This window comes from Manis pentadactyla, chromosome 11, assembly GCF_030020395.1.
Source record: "Manis pentadactyla isolate mManPen7 chromosome 11, mManPen7.hap1, whole genome shotgun sequence".
NCBI classification, from domain to species: Eukaryota; Metazoa; Chordata; class Mammalia; order Pholidota; family Manidae; genus Manis; species Manis pentadactyla.
In genome coordinates, this window is record NC_080029.1 from 105,160,869 (window position 1) to 105,166,868 (window position 6,000).

Genomic DNA, 6,000 nt, shown 5'->3' on the forward strand with positions numbered 1-6,000 from the left:
TCTTCCAGCTCTCTTTCTGTTATTGTTATTGTTTAATTCCAGTACAGTCAGACAACATACTCTGTGACTTTAAATCTTTTAAATTTGTTGAGATTTGGTTTTATTGTACAGAATATGGTCTGCCTTGGTGACTGTTTTATGTGTCCTGGAAAAGAATATGTATTCTGGTGTTTTGGGTGAACTATTCTATAAACATCAATAAAATCAAGAATCTTATTGGTTGAGAATGCTGTTCAGGTATTGTATATCCTACAGTATTTCTGTTTCCTTTATCAGTTACTGAGAGGAGTGTTGCGGTCATCAAGAATAATTCTGGATTTGCTTATTTCTCTTTTCATTTATTTACATTTCACACTGTGTGTGTTTTGCTATTGTTAGGTGTACACAACTTTAGGATTATTATTATATCGTGATGACATTTTTACATTAACATTTTGAAATGACTCTCTTCTCACTGGTTATATTTTTTGTTCTGAAGCCTATTTGATATTAATGTAGCCATTCCAGCTTTCTTATAACTAATGTTTACATGGTATTTCTCTATGCTTTCATTGTTTATATGTGTCTATATTTAAAATGGCTCTCCTGTGGATAGCATATAGTTGGATGTTGCGTTTTTATTCAGTCTGACAATCTGTTTTTGAATTGGTATGTTTTTGACATTTACATTTATATATCACTTTATTTGTATGGGTTAAAACCTACAGTTTTGCCAATTTAAAAATATTTGTTCCTTATGTTTTTGGTCATTTTCTCTTCTTTTTCTGTCTTCTTTTGATTTTTTTGTGACTCCATTTTATTTTCACAATTGGCTTATTATTTATGTATCCTTGGTTTTTTAGTGAATACCCTAAGATTTACGAGATGTGTGTATACATTTAAATATTCAAATACCATATTCTGCTTCATTTGTTGGGTGTAAACCTTACAAGAGTATAATCCTCCATCACATTTTTTGTGCTGTTTATATCATACATTTTACTTTTAAATACATAACTCTACAATACACAGTTAGATTGTTTGATATTGTCTCAAAGCTCAAAAATGCTCTATTTTTTTCCCCCCTCCAATCTTTTTCTCTTTCTGTTTCAGTTCGGTAATTTTTATTAATATAGCTTCATATTCATTGATTCTTTCCTCAGCTGTGTTAAATGGTCTGCTAAGGCTGTCAAAGGTATTCATCATGTTCATTTCTGTTTTATTTTTTATCTAATATTTCTACTTAGTTATTTCTTATAATATCCATTTTTTCAGCTAAAACTATCCATCTTTTCATGTATATTTCCTACCTTTCCCATTAAGGTCTTTAATATATTAATTATCATATTTAAAATTTTCTATCTGAGAGTTTCACATCTGGGTCATGTCTGTTTTGTTCTGATGCTTTGTCTTTATACACTTTTGCAATGTTTTTTTTGCTTTATTGTGGGCCCCATAATTTTGGGTGGAATGTCAGACATCACATGTAAGATGGCAAAGAATGAGATAAATCATATTTATGCCTGGAAATAAGCACATTAGTGTAGGAAGGAGTATGTGAAGGAGTATTAGTGTAGGTTGAGACTATGTAGTCAGGAGTTGAGCTGGATTTGAACTTTGTGTTGCTATGGTTATCTTCAATGTACCATTATCTTCAAATTTCTCTAGCATTATGGCTGAGAATATGTACTACATCTTCTTTATCCATTAATCAATCTATCAATGGGCATTTATGCTTATGTTGGGGCCTGGTTTCCCAGAAGGCTTCTCTCAATGTTCCTGATTTGCCCTTAGCTTTAGGACTTCTTGTGTACCTGCACATAAGAGATTTTCTCTCTCCACACTCTGGCTTCTCCCTCTAGCACTAGATCACTGTTCCTTGTTGCTCATGCTTGCTAGACAGATGGTGGAAAGAGGGCGGTTCTCTGTTACCCTCATCCAGACTCAGCATTAGGCAGGTCTTGGCACACTAGTCTCTGGTGTGTGTTTTGGCAGGAGGGAGTCTCATAAATTGTAAAAATTTTCCTTAACAGTAAATATGCAGTTTTCTTATTGCCTTTAAAGCCTTTAACCTAGCCTACAAAGGCTTGAATGTCTGCCTCCTCAGGATTCTTCTTCAACTTTTAGCTAAAATGGACTTCTCTGAACTCCTTCCTACTAGAGGGAATTTGTTATGTGTGGTCTTTGCCATTAATAAGAGTATGTGATGACTGAAACTCCACCAGCCATCTTGTCGATGAGATAATACATGCTCTGAGTGGCAGAGCAGAAAAACAGAAGGAGCCTTGGTTCTTTACGGCCACAGAGCTACCACAAAGCTCAGGGCTGCCAGACTCCTAACCTCATGATGTATGAAAGAAAAATAAATTCTTTATCTAAGTCTCAGGGTCCTATTCTGCACTCAGGATTCTATTACTGTTAGCCAAATTCAATTCCTAACAGATATAGAACCACTGTCTCTAATCTCATGGGTGAAAATGATTAAGAAAAACAAAACGTTTGTCAGCATTCTCTTTTTTAAACAAATGTTTGATTTTAAAGATCATTAGTACATAGAGTGGAGAAACTCTGCTTTCCTTTCTCACATCTTTCTCTCTCCCTTCTTTATTTTCTGGAGTCTTGATCACAACTTTTGATTGTTGGTTTTGTTTTCAAAAATATACACACAACACAAGAAGACCTGAATAGACACTTTCCAGAGAAACATATGGTTGGCCAACAGACACAGAAATAGATGCTCTGCATCACTAATCACCAGGGAAATGCAAATCAAAACCACAATGAGGTATCACTTCACACCAGTCAGAATGGCTAGTCGCAAAAGACAAGAATAACAAGTGTTAGCAAGGCTGTGAAGAAAAGGGAACCCTTGTTCATTGTTGATAGGAATCTAAACTCATGCAGCCACTCTGGAAAACAGTATGGATATTCCTCAAAAAGTTAAAAATAGAAATACCATACTACTCAGTAATTCCACTTCTAGGAATACCTGAAGAAAATAAAATCACTAATTCAAAAAGATATATGTACCCCTATGTTTATTGCAGCATTATTTACAATAGCCAAGATATGGAAGCAACTCAAGTGTCCATGGACAGGTATATAGGTAAAGAAGATGTGGTATGTATATATAATAGATGTACTCTGACATAAAAAAGAATGAAATTCTGACATTTGTGACAACAAATGGTGTCATGGTATAGAGGATATCATGCTAACTAAAATAAGTCAGACAGAGAAAGACAAATACCATATGATTTCACTTATATGTGGAATCTAGAAAATAAAACAAGTGAATGAATAAACAGAAATAGAAACATCAACACAGAGAACAAACTGGTAGTTACCATGGGGAAGGGCACAGGGAAAATAGGTACAGTAGATAAAAAGGGACAAACTTCCAATTATAAAAAAAAATGAGTTACAGGGACAAAAACACAGCACACAGCATATAGTCAATAATGTTGTAATATCTTTCTATGATAGTTGGTAACTACACTTATTGTGATGAGCATTTTTCATTGCATACAATTGTTGAATCACTATGTACACCTGAGACCAATGTAATACTGTGTATCAGCTATACTTCAATAAAAAAATCCATGCAACATATTTGTCTAGTCATTTGATAATTCCCAGTCATGTCATTTACAAATCGGATAAGCATGACATATTTTTGAATACTTCATTTTGGGAGAACAAATGGACTAACACCAAAGGGAGAGGGACTGGGGAGGGTTGGGGGAAAGGGAGGGATAAGGGGATTAAGAGGCATTACGATTAGCATACATAATGTGGGGGGAGCATGGGGAAGGCAGTATAGCACAGAGAAAGCAAGTAGTGACTATAGCATCTTCCTACACTGATGGACAGTGAGTATAATGGGGTATGTGGTGGGGACTTCATAATAGGGGGAATCTGGTAACCACAATGTTGCTCATGTGACTGTATATTAATGCTACCATTTTAAAAAAGCAGGAGAACATTACCTGCAATGCCCCAAGATCAATTAATATAAATGGTCACTTGATAAAGTCAGCTCTATAATGTATAATTAACTTTTAAATCACACTAATATATTAGTTTTTACAAGGAAATATCTGTAACTACTTCATTAATGAAATATACAATGTATTTCACTCATGAATACCTAAACTATATTTTTAATCAGGCAGTTATATCAATACCCTTTGCTTCTTAAAAGAATTAATATTTCAGAACATCACACACAGTAAGCAATGATTTAAATGCATTACTAATTGTCTACATTTACCAAAATGTGGCGAGTCCAAAGACCTGAATATAGTGAAACTTAAATAAACACTGAAGGATTGACAATATATTTAGAACGCAGTAATATGGATGCAGTCAGGATAATCAGGATAATTCAGATGGGGAATCTACTGTGTAGGAGAAGGAGAAAGTTTTGCATTTCGTCAGTAGAAATAAGTGAAGGGGAAACCATGAGGGTCACTGGAAATTATGAGACAAGTTACAAAGAAGGATTTTGTGGAATGGTTGGCATGTTTCTAATCATAAGAGTGAGGGGAAGTGAAATACAGGATTCTGACCAAGTAGAATTCACATTCTCAGAGTACTCACACTGCACTTCTAGGTTGCTCTTGCAAAGGGAACCCAACCTTAAAGTAATGGCATAATAAGAACAATGTGTACTAATGAAGAAAAGAGTGATTAAAGGTAGGGCCATACATAATTAAATGAAAATATGCAACATTCATGAATTCTGGTAAGGAGTGTTACAAAGGTGTATTTGTGGTAAAGACTGAGAACTAGAGGAAAAGAATACAAAATGTGACTAAAATGCTTAACTAGAGACTTGAGTTTCTGGTTGCTATAAACCTACTCTCACTGTCCTTAGGTCATTGATCACCTGGCTGCATATCAACATTATCTCTCCTTTTCCATTCACTGGCAATACTGCCTCACAGAAATGGAGAGAAGGTGCAAGCTTGTCCTCTTGGTGTTCTGTATAAAGTGACCTGGTATGAAGCAAAGCAGGCAACCTGCTGCAGACTTACTGATATCACCTCCCTCAAGGGTTAGGCTCCCTATAGTTACGGTAGGAGATGGGGACTGTTTCAGAATTTAACAGATTCAATAGAGGAGAATCTCTTAATTCCTAATAGTAAAATGCCATGCAGCATTGCAAAGTATTTAAGCAACATATGCTTTTCATTATTTTTTTGCTTGTCTAACTGAGGTTCTAAAGGGAATTTTAGTTATAGCTCTTTGTCCAGTCCAAACCTGGGTATTACAGAAAGATTCTACACTAATTTATGTAATTTGTTATCTTGATCAAGATGGCACAGTAGGAGGATCCTGAGTCACTTTTTTCCACAGACACACCAGGGCTGCAATTACATACCAAGCAACTCTCTCTCAGAATGACCTGAAGACTGTCAGAGCAGTTCTTCCACACCTAAAGATATGGAGAAAAAGCCATATCAAGAAGGGTAGGAGGGACAGAGATGTGCACTAGGTGGGACCCACACCCCTTCACACACAAGTGGGAGGGATATCAAAGGCTCAGAGGTTTTCTCTAAGGAGCAAGGGGTTCAAGCCTCATATTGGGCAACCCCCCCATTCTGGGTATCTGCACTGGGAAGACAAGCCTCTATAACATCTGGCTTTGAAAATCAGCAGGGCTTAATTCCAGAGAGCCAGAGGGCTATGGAAACTGAAACTCCACACTTAAAGGGCCTGAGCACAAACTCACTCAGAGACCCAGCACAGAGGCAGCAGTTTGAAAAGCACTGGGGCCATACATGAAGATTTATTGACTATTTTTAGGAAATGTGCAAGAGGGGTAGGGATCCCTAGGAACTTTCTGTAGGAATGGGAATGCTCACAGGCACTATTTTTCTTGCCCCCTTTCTGCCTACCTGGCCAGATGCTGACGCTCTCCATCTACCTTTCTAGTAAATTGCTTGCCCCACCCTGGCATTCCCCTATGGACCTGCCCTCCCCAACACATCTACCCCAGCAGGTGTCCCTCCAAAA